Raw genomic sequence first — 20,000 nt, 5'->3', positions numbered from 1 at the left:
GCCTAAACATCAAAACTAACGTATTGAAGAAAGTCGACAAAACTAGAATTCATTCCCCCATACATTTGTTAAAATTACATCTTATGTTACTGCAGCTCCTTGGTTTATCACGATGCTAGAATTATTTTTCTAGTAAAATAGCCTATGTACTGTATATGATGGGATGCACGAGTTTCAGTAATATAATGTTATTCCTTTAGAACGATTACATATAATTATCATTTGAAAATTATCATCTTTTTATAATATTAGTAATTGTTAATGCACGTCGATGAATACATTTCATTTCGTTTAATCAACTTAATAGGCATATATGAAAAAAAATATGTCCTATGATGAGGAAAAAAGAAAGACTCGTATTAGGCCTATATATATATATATATATATATATATATATATATATATATATATATATATATATATATATATATATATATATATATATGTATATATATATATATATATATATATATATATATATATATATATATATATATATATATATATATATATATATATATATATATATATATATATATATATGTGTGTGTTTTTATAGATTTATATATGTATGTATGTATATATATATATGGATAAATATCAACACAACATCGTGTTCAAATAGAAATAAATTTCTACCTCATACTTGGGATCGAACGCTAGCCCCTTCTAATGAAAGGCCAGGTCGAAACCAACCATGCCACGAGAGCCCATAAAAGGAAATCCGAACCTGACACTAATCTAGCTGTCTGAGGATTTACCTGGCGAGACATCAGTCTTCTTACCAGCGAGTTTTACCCGATTTCCCCGGGCCACCACGTGACACAATTGGTAGTAATTCATTCAAATTACCCCTAATGAGTCAATATGGATAAATATCAACACAACATCGTGTTCAAATAGAAATAAATTTCTACCTCATACTTGGGATCGAACGCTAGCCCCATCTAATGAAAGGCCAGGTCGAAACCAACCATGCCACGAGAGCCCATAAAAGGAAATCCGAACCTGACACTAATCTAGCTGTCCGAGGATTTACCTGGCGAGACATCAGTCTTCTTACCAGCGAGTTTTACCCGATTTCCACGGGCCACCACGTGACACAATTGGTAGTAATTCATTCAAATTACCCCTAATGAGTCAATATGGATAAATATCAACACAATATCGTGTTCAAATAGAAATAAATTTCTACCTCATACTTGGGATCGAACGCTAGCCCCTTCTAATGAAATGCCAGGTCGAAACCAACCATGCCACGAGAGCCCATAAAAGGATATCCGAACCTGACACTAATCTAGCTGTCCGAGGATTTACCTGGCGAGACATCAGTCTTCTTACCAGCGAGTTTTACCCGATTTCCCCAGGCCACCACGTGACACAATTGGTAATAATTCATTCAAATTACCCCTAATGAGTCAATATGGATAAATATCAACACAACATCGTGTTCAAATAGAAATAAATTTCTACCTCATACTTGGGATCGAACACTAGCCCCTTCTAATGAAAGGCCAGGTCGAAACCAACCATGCCACGAGACCCCATAAAAGGAAATCCGAACCTGACACTAATCTAGCTGTCCGAGGATTTACCTGGCGAGACATCAGTCTTCTTACCAGCGAGTTTTACCCGATTTCCCCGGGCCACCGCGTGACACAATTGGTAGTAATTCATTCAAATTACCCCTAATGAGTCAATATGGATAAATATCAACACAACATCGTGTTCAAATAGAAATAAATTTCTACCTATGCCCTTTATGGATATTCATTACATCTATTCCATACATATTGCTCTTTATTATCCTCCCCAGTGTTCCCACCTTCCAAGAAAAATAGTTACAGGCTTAATATTTGGATAACCTTTCTATTATGTCGCAGTGTAAACATATCCTGTGTAACATTCATCGTTTATATTTTTTTTTTTTTTTTTTTGCTGGAGAGAATTACTGGTATAAAATGGAATGAATTTTCATAATAAAATCTTGATGGACAAGTATTATCAATAAATGGGATCTCTTACTGTGAAACGACTACCATAAATAAGAATGTTCTTTTCGTCAACTTCAGGTCATATTTATTAAGTGATGGAAATGTTTGTTTTCTGTCTTACTTCAACTGGCCATTTCGAAATTTTTTTTTATTTGCTTCTGATAAAAACTGTGAAATATCAAAACGATTAAGCTAAAAACTGACCCCGAATTAATTACCATTGAATATAAATGTTTTTGATATATTGTTTTTTTATAGTAATATTATTATTATTATTATTATTAATATTATTATTATTATTAATATTAAAATTATTAATAATAATAATAATATTATTATTATTATTATTAATATTATTATTATTATTATTATTATTATTATTATCATTATCATTATTATTATTATTATTATTATTTTCATTATTATTATATTTATTATTATTATTTTTATTATTATTACTATTATTATTATTATTATTATAATCAATAGTATTATTATTATTATTATTATTATTATTATTATTATTATCATCATTATTATTATTATTATTATGGAATTCAATAGATTTTTGCTGTGTTTGTTGTTTTTGCAATTGCATCTCTAATGATAATGGCAATACTGATGAAGAGGATATTATTACAAATGATGACGATAATACTTATATTTCCAGAAAATATAAAGTATTTAATATCAAATAGGTTTTATAAAACATATATATAACAAACACATTTCAATAACTTTCCAGTTTTTCTTGAGACTAATGTCCCTAAAATCCTTTGGTGTGTCAATTAAATATCTAACTAAATAATCCTTTAATGTGCTACGAACGGCAGGTGTATTTAGGACCCCATACTCCATCTAGTACAAATATAATCTTCATTATGGCCAAGATTCTTCGTAAAGAAGACTAAGATAACAGCAGTTAACGTCACCATTTCATCACTGGATGTAGTACGTGGCTTTCCAAACGATCTAATTAGTTATTCAAGTAGAGTTGAGCTACATTATCGTCTGCTTCTTTACTACATTCTGACAAAATGTACGGACTATGCTTTACTTAGACGAAATTTACAATCAACTTATTTCATATAAGCTTTTTGGTCAGCGGGGACATTGTGCACTGGGAAACACCCATATGTTATAAGGAGTCGTTGAACAATATGGCTCATGCAGCTGAGGCAAATAACTCGTTTATCACACTGATAACTGTAATACGAGACCTCTCCTCATTTCTCTCGATACAAACGGTCTTGAATTACAGTGGAGGGTTAGTATGCCGGCAATCAGGACGAAAAGGTCCCATAAATATTCCCAAACGTTACAATAAACATTGAACGTCTACGCTCATAACATCTTATCATTACCTGTCACCAAAGGGGAAACATGACTGAGGCCGCTAAACAATTGTAATGACCTCGGAATAAAATATCTGAAGTGATCACCTATGACCTGCAATCAGAAAACCTTCGTAATATCCAAAGCAAATATTGAATTCCTGTTAAATAGAAAGAAAAACTTTGAGAAAAATATTCTGTAACTTCAAGAAGTTTATTGATGTGTATTTTCATAGATTATTTAACCAAAATATTCTTCAGATGGGTTTTGCTGAAGTCTGTAAAAAATGGAAATAATTACTTCCTAAAAATATATACATAATGGATTTCTGCAAAGGATTTACTATGCTTGATGAAACATCTAAAATTACAATTAACTAATAATAATTAGTTGAATCGCAAATGTATTGATAAAAAACGAAGATTTGCAGTAATTAAATGTATAATACTGAGCTATTCAAAATATAATTGGAGAACAAAGGGTGAATGAAGAGTTGCAGTCCTCCTTCTAACACAATTTGAAATAGATTAACACAGAAATCCCCAAAGATGAAAGGTATCGGGATAATTAGAATGACCAACTTATCATCCTCTCTTAATAACGGTAACAATCAGACACGAGTGTCTTTAATGGCTGGGATAAGAATTGCATAACATTGAATATGATAAACAAAAATGATTTATAACTATGATATGAATGAAGTAATTGATGTTTTTGTGTATTCGAAGTACTACTCAAGGATTTCAACGTAAAAAAAAATAAAAAACTGCAATGCACTGAGAAACAATGCCTGATACATTTATTATGCTGAAAAATTTCTTATTACATAGGAAAACACTCTAAAACCATCTACATGTCCTTTTCAAAGTAAATTTTATACCCAGTAAAGGAATTAGTGTTCAATGAAACCTGCAAGATCAAGTGTACTGTACTCAATATCATAATGCAAAGAAAAGTATTTCTTTCCTAACAACAATTTGATAGTAATTCATAGAAGATGGCTAATTCTGATAACTGTCAAAAAAAAAAAAAAACGATTATACTCTTGTTCGATGGATAGAAGCAATATATGAAGTAAGCGATCAGATTCTCACAAAAACACACACACAGAAACACACACTTACATAAACACAAACAAACACACACACGCATATATATATATATATATATATATATATATATATATATATATATATATATATATATATATATATATATATATATATATATACATATATATATATATATATATATATATATATATATATATATATGTGTGTGTATGTATTTATATATAAAGATATATATATATACGTATATATATATATATATATATATATATATATATATATATATATATATATATATATATATATATATATATACCTATATATATCTGTATATAAATAATTATGTTTACATATATATATATATATATATATATATATATATATATATATATACGTATATATATATATATATATATATATATATATATATATACATAGAGTATATTTATATATATATATATATATATATATATATATATATATATATATATATATATATATATATATATACATATAAATGTGCATATATTTATCATTATATATATATATATATATATATATATATATATATATATATATATATATATAGATATAAATAAATATATATATATATATATATATATATATATATATATATATATATATATATATATATATATATACATACATATATATATATATATATATGAATATGAATATATATATATATATATATATATATGTATATAAATATACATATATATATATACATATATATATATGTGTCCGTATGTATTAATATGAATATATATATATATATATATATATATATATATATATATATATGTGTGTGTGTATATATATATATATATATATATATATATATATATATATATATATGTATATATATATATATATATATTTATATAAATATATGTATTTATATGTAATGTATATATATATATATATATATATATATATACATATATATTTATATATATGTATATATATATATATATATATATATATATATATATATATATATATATATATATATATATATATGTGTGTGTGTATATATATATAATCATATATATATATATATATATATATATATATATATATATATATATAAATATATATATATATATATATATATATTTATATATATATATATATATATATATATATATATATATATATATATATATACATATATATTCATATTTCAATTATGTTTATACTGATACAATAAATCCCCATACATATATAGTAGCAGGAACTTGTTCTTTATATAGAGTGTGGATCTATGGTTACAAGAGTCTAACAAATCTTCCCCTTTGCCCTGCCTATCCTTTCCTTATTCATAAATCAAGTGTCACCCCCCACCCTCATTTTTATAATCTCTCTCTCTCTCTCTCTCTCTCTCTCTCTCTCTCTCTCTCCTTTTAGAATGGTTATGTGCTCTAGGAGTAAAAGAACAATTTCTTCCTTCGAAGATAATTGAAAAATTAATGGTTCACAGGTCTCAGATATCTCAGATTCAGAGAAGAGAAAGCCTCGATGAGTTCAAAGGTATTGCCATTCAACTGTGACCAGTACCGCAAGTCGTTCCGTAGTCAATACTTACCTTCTGGAGGGATCTTGTAAAGAACAAAAGAAACGAGAGAGAGAGAGAGAGAGAGAGAGAGAGAGAGAGAGAGAGAGAGAGAGAGAGAGAGAGAGAGAGAGAGAGATATCGTCTCATATCAGATATTCAGTTCGACTATGCATCTGGTTTCCAGGAGAGCTTCAACTCGAGATCTCTCTTGATACAGCAGATCTTGTTCAGGAATTTACAACAGGGGCACCCCGAATGAATTGTTGACTACGACAAACAAACTCACATACATACACACACACACACTCACTCACTCACACACCAACACACACACACACTCACTCACTCAAACACCGACACACACACACACAAACACACACATACACTAGGAGAATTTTAGTCTCATATTTTTCAATATGCAGAATTTCTCAGCATGTAAGTAACATTCATGTATTTTTTTAAAATAAAAAAAAGTAAAAGCCACTTAAATTCTGTCTAATGTTTTGCGTTTTTGAAAGAATTGAAAAAAAATATTTATTATAAACTAACATTTGATTTTTTTCAAACACTCTTTAAACCTAAACTCTAACACTGATAATATCTGATCAGACCATTATAAATAAAACTATTTTTTAATGCTAGCAAGTCATGAAGTGATACCAAAATTTTTTTTTCTTTATAGTATTTCTCTTTTGTCTACAAAACCACCATTGCTTTGACAAGTATTTCCATATCTGTCGTTGTTGATTCATAGCATCTCTGCCCCCCCCCCAAACACCCCCCCCCCCCCTCTCTCTCTCTCTCTCTCTCTCTCTCTCTCTCTCTCTCTCTCTCTCTCTCGCAAATAGAAAGCGGTTGAGTGTGTTTGTCCATATCTTCACCATCCCTGTTTTTAAAACCCCATTTATATACTGAGTATTTTTTCCAATATCTTGCAGCGCAGCTGCGAAAGAGTTGCAATGTTTCGTATTAATACCATCGAAGGTATTGGTTTCTTGAAATTATAGAAAAAATAAAGGAAACTGTTTGTACCGAGAGTTTTTTCATTTTTGAGTTCTTTAAATATAGAAATATCCTGTTATTATCACTAATTTTGAGGCATGATTTTCATATTCTCTAGCAAAAGGAGACTGATTATCTATTCCTAAAGACATCTTGCTACCCTGAAAATATCAATAGATTTGAGAGAATTGGAAAAAAAAATATGATTTTACTTCAATTTGAACTAAACAGAGCATAAAATACTGTAAACTTTTTTTAAAAAGCTTCAGTAAACATAACCGGATACTATAAAATTTGGTTTACAGAAAAAAAGTTTGACTCGGTGCCATTAACACTAGTAAAAATGAATGTAGTTTTACAGATAATATGAGTAACGCCTTTTCTTCTTAATTAATCAGTAGAGAATACATTTTTGAAATTTCTACTTGAAAACTAAACACCAAAAAGTCATAATGCTGGCATGCAATTGAACAACTCCGTCATTTAATGAAAAGAAGAAAACAATATATATATATATATATATATATATATATATATATATATATATATATATATATATATATATATATATATATATATATATATATACACGTCTTACATTAAAAGTGTTTCATTACCTTTTTTTCTATTATAAAAATTCTAGTATTTCTCTTTCAAGCTCTTGAAAGAACGAGTAAACGTTTATGTACTTAATAAATGAATAAATAAATAAAAAATATTTATTTTTTTACAATGTTCTTGTATGAAATCTATGAAAGTATGAGAAAAGAATAATTCATTACCTTATGATAAACAAATTCTAATTATTTTTCCGAGCTTTCTGATGCTCAAAAGCCGCAAATAAATGACGCCTCAGGGATATAAGACAAAATTCTGAGAGATGTATACCAAACCTTTTAAAACAGGAGGAAAAAGGGATTATATAATGACAATGCAAAGTATAATCTTCACCAGCAAAGAGCAACAACATTATGTCTTGTTTCCGGCAAATGGTTTGTTTCCCTGAACCTCGTTTGCTTGTTTTGCACTTGGCCTCATTATGAATGCCGAAACTATCTTCTTTATTGAGCCAACTTAACGAACCGTGAAATGACCAGAGGGTTCGAGTATAGATTTGCTAAGTGAGCAAGAAACCTAATGCTGAAATGTCGTTCAAAAAGCAAGTATGCACCAAATTTTAGATACACAAGCTAGTTGCAGTTTTCATCTTGATTTGAATCCCAATAAAGTATTGTTACTTCGGAAGAGAGGTTATCTTCGATCTTGTGTCGGCCTGAATATCAAATGATATGTGGAAAAAAGAAAGGACCATGATCCAAAGTCTAAGGCACAATCCAAGATCAGAAACCAATGGTTTGCTTTTGGAGTCTCCTTCACCTAGAAGAGCTATTTAGCATAGCTAGAGTCTCTTCTATCCTCACCAAGAGGAAAGTAGCCACTGAACAATTACATTGCAGCAGTTAACCCCTTCAGTGAGGAAGAATTATTTGGTAATCCCAGTGTTGTCAGGTGTATGAAGAAAGGAAAATATGCAAAGAATTGGTAAGACTATTCAGTATATATGCAGGAGAAAGGAAAAAGGGCCGTAACTAGAGAGAAGGATCCAGCCAGTCAAAGGACACAATAACTCTCTAGCGGTAGTATCTAAAAGAGTGGCTGGTACCCTGGCTAACCTACGACCTACTTTCCTGCTAGACCCATCATAAGATGAGTGGGAGCTTGGTCTTTCATATTACATAAATGGTTGGTAAGGAAGCAATCATCTCTCTTTGGAACTATATGTGGATGCCTTGTGTATAGGTAAAGACGATTTCATTTGTAGGTTTAGGTTTGATTTTAATTAATCTATAAGGTATATATATCATATATATATATATATATATATATATATATATATATATATATATATATATATATATATATATATACATATATATATATATATATATATATATATATATATATATATACATATATATATATATATATATATATATATATATATATGTTAGTGTGCGAATGTTATACGTACACATTGTGGTTCCATCTCATGTCTCTTCAAAGTGAAATAGAATTATCAGACTTGTAGGTTACTTCTTAGAATAGGTCAAAGTTTAAGTTAACTTCAAACAATTTATTGTTAGCTCCATCACTGGAGTATGGATGGTTTGTTCGGATGACCATTCCGTTTGAAAAGATGAATAGAACTACTTTACAATAAGCTCGCGTTGATAACGTAGAATTAGCTATCTCAGCGTTTATTACAAATACAAAGAGATATAATCACGTATCCTTATAGCCGGAAGTCAGGTGATTCCGGTAGGGATCAATAGGTCAACTGTTTCTCACAGGAGGCTTGTGACCTGTTTACAAGACATAAATAAATGTTTACCTATACAATGCTTTAGCTTAGTCTACTTTCACATCCTGTTATGGCTGTCATCACACTCCAACTCTCCAATGATATCTTGGGTCATGGGTTTAGGAATATTTATATTACATTAGCTCGGACAGCTACTTTCAAGCATTGAACATTTGAAGTTATGTTAAAATATGTTTCCTAGGAGTGTGACTGGATATATATTTTAGTCATAGCAATAAACAAGTGATTAAGGATGAATATGCAAAAAAGGTATAAGTAAAAAAAAAATACATACCTAACGGACATAGTCAAAAACAAAGAAAAATGCATGGAAAATACATATCCATGTATGTTATATATATCAAATTACTAGCAAATGATTATGAGGTACCAAAAAAAAAACAAAAAAACAATTGAACATGTACATAAAAATTGGTAACTTGTTAAAGAATAGTTTGTTACATTTATTAAAGATACAGATATATTATAACAGATAATATGGTTCATTATAATATTAATAATATTTGTTATTATAAATATATAGATATATAAAATTTTATATTAATATACATAATATAAAAAATTATATATATATATACCATATTTATATATATATATATATATATATATATATATATATATATATATATATATATATAAATATATATATATATATATATATATATATATATATATATATATATATATATATATATATATATATATATGTATGTATGTATATATATATAGAGCTTAGATATTTTATTAGGTGCCTAAAAGATACTTTTTTTTAATATATAGGGCTACAATATTTTATTGAGTGCCCCAAAAATACTTTTTAACTGTTTATATATATAATGCAATGTCCTGGAGTCTCTTCAACTATATATTACCAGCGTACTGACCGCTTTTCACACACTTCTCATTTCCAGACAATTTTACCCCCCCCCCCCCCCAAGGCAAGTGAAATGGCCAATTTCAAAAGGCTTTAAATGTAAATGATTTCAATGCAATAGGAGTGTTGTCTGAACTTAGCAAAACGTTCCTCTGGAGCTCCACCTGTTTTTGCCTCAACCTATGCCAAGCAAGGATGTTAACGGCGATAAGAATCATCACCGTAACACTGATTGATGCCAGCGACATGTAGAAACGAAGATTCCCCCCTTCATAAGTTGGTGATGGGTGGTCCATCTTGGCTAGTTTCGTCAACCGATTAGCCACCCGTGTGTTGTATGGGAGAGGTAAGGATAGAATTGTAGAGGTCCACTTGAAATTTGCAAATTATGCCCATGTTCCCTGTTGATAGTGTTAATTCCTTGGACCGTGTAATTCGTGGACGTCGCGATACAACCGTCAGCTGCAACGAAGATCTGGGAATGGGTCGTGGATCCATCCGGGCATGATACATTGAAGCCGGCCTAACAATTAAGAATTGTTGATTTGATGACGTCACGTCCTCTCTCTCTCTCTCTCGTTTTGCAAGAGTTTAGCTGGGTGATGACCTTCAACTTGGTTTCTCGTCGTACGTTGTTTTATTCGATGTGATTCTTGAATGTTTGTGATGAAACACTTTCATTAAACGTTGATATAGATGAAGGACATTTCTTCGTATTCTTAGGATGTTTAATGATGCTTGTTGATTGAAGGTTTTGGTTCCTCAGTTTACATGTGATTTATAGCTGATATTCGATGAGTTCATCACTTTGGTAAACGTAGATACTTCGTCATAATTGTATATTTATTACTGTTGTAACTGCTAATTATTACAGTTGTAACCGCTTGTTGTTATAGTTGTATTATAGTTGTAACCGCTGGAGGTTATATTTGTAATCCTGGTTGTCATAGTTTTAATCTCTGCCACCAATTGTTAGTGTGCGAATGTTACACCTACACATTGTGGTTCCATCTCACGTCTCTTCAATGTGATATAGAATTATTAGACTTATAGGTTACTTCTTAAAATAAATCAAAGTTTAAGTTAACTTTAAACAATTTATTGTAAGGTAGTTCTATTCATCTTTTCATACGGAATGGTCATCCGACCAAACCATCCATACTCCAGTGATGCAGCTAACAATAAATTGTTTAAAGTTAATTTAAACTTGACTTATTATAAGAAGTAACCTACAAGTCTAATAATTCTATATCACATTGAAGAGACATAAGATGGAACCACTATGTGTGCGTATAACATTCTCACAATAACACACACACACACACACACACACATATATATATATATATATATATATATATATATGTGTGTGTGTGTGTATGTGTGTGTGAGTGTGTATGAGTGTGTATATATATATATATATATATATATATATATATTTATATATATATATGTGTGTGTGTGTGTGTGTCTATATGTGCTTGTGTATGTAAATAGTTTACTACATATCATCGTTATCGTAGTCACCAGTTGCAAGACCGCTAAAGGACAAAGTTCTCGAACTATCCCTTCCAATTGCCAACATTTAATGTTTCTTTTTCAGTCCTCATCCGGAAACTTTCTTAGTTCCCCAGTCAACCGTCTTCCCCTTCTCCCCCTGCTTCTTCTGCAATCTAGATTAAACCATTTAGTTATTCTTAATGTCCTTCTTTTTTTCTGTCATTTTCATTATATGACCTTTCCATGTCCACTTCTTTTTCTTGTTAGAATATCCTCTATTTTAGTTTGCACTCGTGTGCTTGTTGCTCTTTATTTCTGTCTTTTTGAGTTCTAACTAGATATATTTTAAGGCTTAAGTAAGTCTCATTGTATCAGATTTGTAAATTGATACAGTTAAAACCATCTGATTAAATATACTTGTTGTTAGAGAAAGTGACATTTCACTTTTCATAATCTTATAATGTTTACTAAAAGCTCTCCTTTCAATGGTTATCCCTCTTTTGATTTTGATATCGTGTTCTGCAGAAACATATTCGTCATCATTATCATCCTACGCCTATTGACGCAAAAGACCTTGGTTAGATTTCGCTAATCGTCTCTAGCTTCAGCATTTGATACAATAATTCTCCATTTACCATGTACTATATTATGCTTCATGGACATCAGCAATGTGCGGCTGGGTTTTCCAGCTCTTCTAGTCCCTTTTTGAGCCCAGAAGAACGTTTGGTGAACTAATTTCACTTGGGGAGCGTGTGAATATACCCAAAACAATCTACATCTACCCCTCGTCATGATATTATTCAAATATAGTCCATGAGTAATCTCTCTTATAGTTTCATTTCTAATCCTGTCCTGCCATTTAACTCCCAATATTTTTCTGAGGGCTTTATTCTCAAATTTACTAAATCTATTGGAGATTGTTTATTGTCATATCATGAGCCAAGTCTATAGAGTAACACAGATCTCACTGAACTGATATATAGTCTGATTTCTATATGTAATTCTAGGTGATATGATTTCTAACTTATACTTAACCTAGCCATTGTCTGATTTGCTTTTTTTTCAACATGTTATTAATCTCTAATTTGAGAGACCCTGTAATGGAAATCATACATTCTAAATACTCCAATGATTCTACATAATTAATCTTTTCTACCCCAATAACATTTTATCCTCCAATGCATACTCCGTTCTCATCATCTCTGCCTTTCCCAACTTCCTGTGATATTTCATCCATTCTGGTAAGCATGTAATGCAAAGCTTGTTATGTTCTGATAACAAAGAAAGCATCATCATCAAACTCTAGGTCGGCTAAATTCCTATCACCAATACAGTCCAATCCTTCTTCACTATCTGTGACTGTTCTACACATTACAAAATCCATGAGGAGGATAAACAACATAGTTGACAACACATTTCCTTCAAGTACTCCGCTATTCACTGGAAACTCATTTGATAAGACTCTATTAACATTAATTTTGCACTTGCCATTCTCATGAACAGACTTCATGAAATTGACATAATCAAGAGGAATTCCATAATTATGCAGGACTCTCCACAAAATTGGCCGGTGAGCACTATCAAAGCTTTTTCATAGTCCACAAATGCCATCAAAAGGGGATTTCAATAATTTACGCATTGCTGTACAACATGTCTCAAAATGAAAATTTGTTCAGTGTTACTTCTACCTTTTCTAAATCCTGCTTGTTCATCTCTCAGATTTACATCAATCTTTCTCTTCAGTCTCTTTAGAATAAGCATACTATACATTTTCATACCAATTGACATACGTGTCATCCTTCTGTAATTATGAATATCAGTCAGGTCTACTTTTTTTTCTATTTTTACCAACCCTCCTAGCTCCCATTCATCAGGTTTGGCATCTTCATGCCACATTCTACAAAATAATCTTGTAAATAGTCAGGGGGTCACTTCATTTTAAGCCAGTATCATCTCGGCATTTATTTCATCATATCCCGGAGCTTTCCTTCTCTTTAGATTTTAAGGATAGCTTCGACTTCAAACACACTGAATTGATTCATGGGAACATCAAGGTCTTTATCAGCTTCAGGTGTACCAATGAAATTATTCTCTTCATATTTCCTATTTATAACCCCACTAAAGTGTTCAAACCAACGTTGTCTTTCTTCATCTTCTATTGATATAACAGAGCCATCTCTCTCTTCCTCTTTACCTCGGTCGAGATTTCATTGATAATTCTATGAGAGATTATTACACCATAAACACTTCCTAAATTCATAGCTTCTTCGGCCTCATCTGCTTTATTGTCTAAATATTCTCTCCAGTTATTCCTGAGTTTTCTTTTTATCTCACTATCAATACTGGAATAATTACCATGCTGTCTTTGTCTCCTTATAATAGTATCCAAAGTATCATTCAATATTCATAACTTTCTCCTCGTAACTGCGTGTTCCACGACTTAACTAATAATATAACTCACTGATATGTGTTTTCAATATCAAACCATTCGTCATTAATTTTCTGTTCTTCTTCTAAAGTCTCTAACGCTGCAAATCGATTCCTGCATCCAATTGCAAACGTTCGTCTGTGCTCTTCTTCTAAACGTTTAGTTATATCGAACCTAGTTGCTCTATCCATCTTTCTGCTGGCTACTTTTAGTTTAAATTTCAGTGTACCAAAGAGGAGCTGGTGATAATTACCAATATCTGCACCTCTCTAGCTTTTTCCGTTTCTCAGAGTCCTCCATCTCTCTTTATTAATGACAATGTGATTGATTTGTTTTTTTAATTGCCATATAATAAAGTTCATGTATAATTATGGATGTTCAAGGGTTGAGAAAGAGTAACACTAATGACTAGAAACACAGTATGTATTGATATTTATAAATAAACATTTATTTTAGGAGTTTTCTTTCCTAAACCCAAATTGCTACTTATGTTTATCTATCAATTCTCTCAACTATGTTTTACTATTCTTTCAAGATTCCTGAATACAGGCTCGACAGTTTATACCCCTATACTTTCCATAGATTAAAGCATTCCTTTTTTTTTATTTATACAAAATTATCATCCAATCATCTTTCTACTTGGATGACTTTTACTCAACCTCCCAAATCTTTCCGAAAGGTTTCTCCATCCACTCATTGCCTAGGATCCTCATTGTATTAATCATTTATATTCATATCTCTAACTTCCTTGCAGCTTTAGTTATTTTTCATTCACTTATATTATTCTCATCTTCATTCTCTCTAATATTTACTATCAGTCCTTCCACTGGAGGAACTTTTCCAAGTTCTTCACAATAATTATCCGTTTTTAAAAGAAGTAAAAAGTAGTGTTTCCATAATCTCTTGACTTCACCTTCCTCGGAAAAGATATTTCTATTTGCATCTTTAATGATTCATATCTCCTAACACACTGCCTATTTTTTTTTTCTTGTCGTTTCATCAAATCTGTGCTTTACCTTTTCCCACGCGGGTATTCCCATCATTTCAGGCTGCTCTCATTGGGGCTCTAACATTATGGTCATTACCATTGTCACCATTTCCATCTTTGTCCTTCAACATCCCTCTGTTGTTTGGTAGTTATTATCTTCTTTCCTTGTTTTGTCTATACATTTTAATCTTAACAGTTTTTTGATGTTATTTTTCTTGTTACTGCTCCACACTTGTCCTCCCATACACCTCTATTATTATTGGAACCACAATGTCTTTCTTAACATCCCATATCTCTTCAGGTGATTCTGATATTCCACTAACACAAGTCTTCCTTGGCTCTTTAATCTTTACTTCTGAACTCCCCAACCTTCACTCATGTCAGCTTCCATGTTTGGATCCACCCAACTTTTAGCAACGCATATTGATTTTCTTGCATCCCATCCTAACCAACACATAAGTATTACTTTTTTCCCAATTATTACACTTTTATATATTTCAAAGTTAAGTTCTACTTTTTTGAGGCTATCAGATTCATAAATTCTGTTAATCTTAACAATCTTCCTTATCCTGGATTATTCTGCAAAATAACTTTCCCCATGTATTTCTTAAATATCATCATAACATTCTGGATATGGGCCTTTATGTCCCTAGACGACAATAACATTTCTCTTTAGGAACTCATTTCATATATACTATTCTAGTTTACCCCTATAATCCTCATTCTGTTCTTTGTCACATGATTTGTATATATATATATATATATATATATACATATATATATAATATATATATATATAAATATATATATATATATATATATATATATATTGTTGCATATGATTGTGAGTACGGCCTTGCTTAAGGAACTCTGGGCGTACACAAAAGGAGAATAATGTTAAGGTCACCAGTCAGCAATAAGACAAGAAATACTGACAAAATAGATATATTTACAATAATATTTAAATAATAGTTAAAAAAAGGGGAGCACAACAGATAATTGCTGTATATTTTAAGTAAACCACGAGGTACTTCACTGGGAGTATGATTGTCACATGCTCACATTTAGCTAGTAGTAGGCCATGGAAGGTTTTCAGCACCGCAATCTCCGTCCCTGGAAAGGGAAATGAAATAAATTATTAACCGAACACTTACTTCTACAGGCTGGGAACACGATGAGGTCGTGTGGTTAAAACTTTTAAGCGAATAGAATGAAAGTGCAAAGCTCAGGGATTTAGCACTACACGTGGTAAACAACACTGTCACAGGGTGAATTGATTAAGGTTAAGAGCAACGGTACACGTGGTTGGGACAAAAGGCTGGGATAACAAAGGTTCAGTGGGTAGGATCTCTTCATTAGAGGATAGAAGGAATTATTGGCGTGCGATAAGGGAATGGGAAGGATAACGTTGAAGGGGTTGATGTACTCAAACAAACATCTTCCCTTGATAAAAAAGGGCTCTGGTTCATCACTTGATGAGAACGTGTCACACGTCTTGCTTCCCTTTAGACTTGAGAGCGAAGAGAGGTGATGGTATTCTCATGACGGTCGATCAGCGAAGGAGGAAGCCCATTGTTTCCTGGGTTGTCTTAACCCCACTTGACCCCAAATTGAGAGGGGGAAGGGGTTGGGGGGTATGGGGAATTGGCCTGACCGCTGTTCTATAGGTCAGGCATTGTCACGTTTCCCGACATCCCCATCAATAGGCCTCGTGACTTCTCCCAGATCTCCTTTGTGGTAGCGTTGAGCGGCCACGTGCTTTGAAGATGCTTGGATTGAGAACTCAGGGAAGTAGACTGGTCTAGGATGGCTGTAGGGGGGGTGGGGATGGTGAGGCTTTGGGTAGGGTCCCAATGCTGGTGGTATTTCAAGTGGTCCTTGCCGGCCTGGTATTTTGTTTGAAAAAAGTAGCGTAATGACCGCCAGGAACACCAGCCCAGATTTTAGCAGAGATTTTGTTTTAAAACAGGACAAGAACTCAGAGAGCAAGGTCTGAAGCCACTAGCCTTAATGACTCCTCCCTCAGTGACTCTTGCCACGATAAAAAATCAATTTCTAAGCTGCAACTACGGTCATAATTTTACTTTATTTTGATGGTAAATTAACTTCAAGTTCCACATAGAAGTAAGCATTCTGGCTGTGAGGCAACAACTAAAAAATAAAAACGCAAAAATGGTTAAAGTTACGTGACCTAGTGCAGTGGAAGGCACGAAAATGGAAGCAGATGGACTAATAATATTCAAAACAATAAGATAAACACATAAAAATACATTAAATGCAACTAATGATGCCAAGATGGCTCCTCAAGTTTACATACCTGGGGAGACACCAAGGGTAATTAAAAAATTTTCATACAACATAGATTAACCTACAGACTATGGCTACGTTATGGACATGGCACTGTCCATTGGGCACTAATGCCCAGAGAACACATCATCTCTCTCATCTGAGTTCTTTAGTGCTTGACCTTCCAGTTATAGTTCTGGAGGTGTATACTCCACTTCATGAGCCCTTTATTCCTTTTACGTAGCTCAGTCAAGTAGGTTATAGGGTTATGGTCCATTAGGAATGTCAGTGGGAACTCTTGGTCTGCATAATTGATATTGGCACACCTAGTTGTCACAGCTTCAAGGCAGCGCGTGAAACAATCGATCATTGTTAATCGAAAACGATTTCCACTCTTACTCCTGGTAAGGGAACCTACATACCTCCCACTACACCATGAAAAGGAATACTTATTCCAGCATCGTCCAAGTAGGCAGGTACCCTGTAGTCTTCCAGCCGCTCATCCAATTGCTGGAACCTAATGAGCTCTCTCTGGCTCCTTGGAGTCTCGGAGCTGATTGGTGGTTCCCCTTTTGCCTCCTCTGATACCTCTAGCCTGGTGTTTGAGGTAGCCTTATTCCAGTGGTAGTAACTAGCACAGCTTCATCCAAAGAAAATTTACGGGAGACTCCTGGCCCTCTTGGGACACCTCTGGCATGATGATTGAAGTAGCTTTATCCCCAGAGGTGGAAAGTAGCATGCCTTCTACCAGAATCAACTTCTGGCTCACAAGGCTCAGACTCACTGCTGGAGGAGGAAGACTCTTAGGCCTCCTCACGTAGCGAAGCTACCTCACCGAGGTCAATGTTACCTAGCCAGTCGTCTTCCCCTGCAGGTCCCGTCCGCACAGTTTTGGGCTCCAACTTGGCAGCCTTCATGCACCTGAGGGGCACTTGCTGTACGGCCTTCATGGGCTCTTGACCCAAGGGCATGTCGCAGCCCTCATGCGTGAAATCGCTCACTGCTCCCAGTCCGCAGTTCTTGCTTACCTGGGACGTGTTCACCTCAGTTCCACTGTAGGGAGTTCTTTGATGACTCCAAGGCACTGGACCTCCCTACAGTTGTCCTGCTGGATGTTTGCACCACTAGATTGAGGTAGCGAGTTATTGAGCTGGCTAATCAAGCGTATATTTCACGCTTCTTTAATTCATATGCTCTCGCTCTTTCTCTCGCATACCGCATCATTTCTTGCTCCATTCTCCGAGCATTGGCTCCATCCGTGATTTCCTGCACATACCTTCGCAATGTCTTTTCCTCATAGCCTTGTCATTCTGCCAATTCCAAAAATGCACTGAAATCAGCAGCAGTTATTTTCCTAATTTCTTGTGGAGACAGCGACCCGATCAAACTCAACAGCACAAGGTATGATGTTGACCGTGCAAGAGATTACAATGATGGGGAAAGACGCTCTAGTCTACGATAGAGTCCCACGGAAGAAAGTATGAAGATGGAGCTGAGCAAAATGCAAAATGCAAATTTGCTGTAAAAAATCGAACAGGAGCCTAACTTGAAAACAGGGAGCACGCCAATGGGTGGGTGCATAGGCTTTCAGGTTGCAATGCGTTCAAAACAAGCAACCATATATATAAAAACTATGCTAGACAATACAAATAATGGAATCACAACTATGGGTGACCCTCTATGCTAGAAATTAGAATACTAGAATCACAATTATGGGCGACCCTCTATGCCAGACATAATTAAAATTGAATCATAACTATGGGTGAGCCTCTATGCTAGTCATATGAAATGGAATCACAACTAGTGGTAAACCTTTATGCTAGTCATAAGAAAAATGGAATCACAACTATGGGTGAACCTCTATGATAGTCATAAAAGAATGGAATCACAACTATGGGTGAACCTCTATGCTAGTCATAAAAAAAAATGCAATCACCACTATGGGTGACCCTCTATGCAAGTCATAAAAAATATGGAAACACAACAATAGGTCAAAATCTATGTTAGTCATATAAAAAAAAATGAATCAAAACAATAGGGGAACCTCTATGCTAGTCATGAAGAAAAATGGAATCACAACTATGGGTGACCCTCTATGCTAGTCTTAAAAAGAAATGGAATCACAACTATGGGTGAACCTCTATGCTAGTCATAAGAAAAATGGAATCACAAATATGGGAAATCCTCTATGCTAGTAAAAAAAAAAATGGAATCACAACTATGGGTGAACCTCTATGCTAGTCATAAAAAAATGGAATCATGACAATGGGTGACCCTCTATGCTAGTCATAAAAAATGAAATCACAACTGTGGGTGAACCTCTATGCTAGTCATAAAAATCTCCCCGATGTATGACCATCTATGCTTGTCATAACAAAATGGAATCTCCACGATGGGTGACCCTCTATGCTACTCATAGAAAAATGGAATCTCCTCTATGTGTGACCCTCTATGCTAGTCATAAAAAAATGGAATCTCCACGATGTGGGACCCTCTATGCTAGTCATAAAAAATGGAATCTCCACAATGTGTGACCCTCTATGCTAGTCATAAAAAGGAAT

This window comes from Palaemon carinicauda, chromosome 5, assembly GCF_036898095.1.
Source record: "Palaemon carinicauda isolate YSFRI2023 chromosome 5, ASM3689809v2, whole genome shotgun sequence".
Lineage (NCBI taxonomy): Eukaryota > Metazoa > Arthropoda > Malacostraca > Decapoda > Palaemonidae > Palaemon > Palaemon carinicauda.
Note: the sequence above shows the minus strand (reverse complement) of the source record.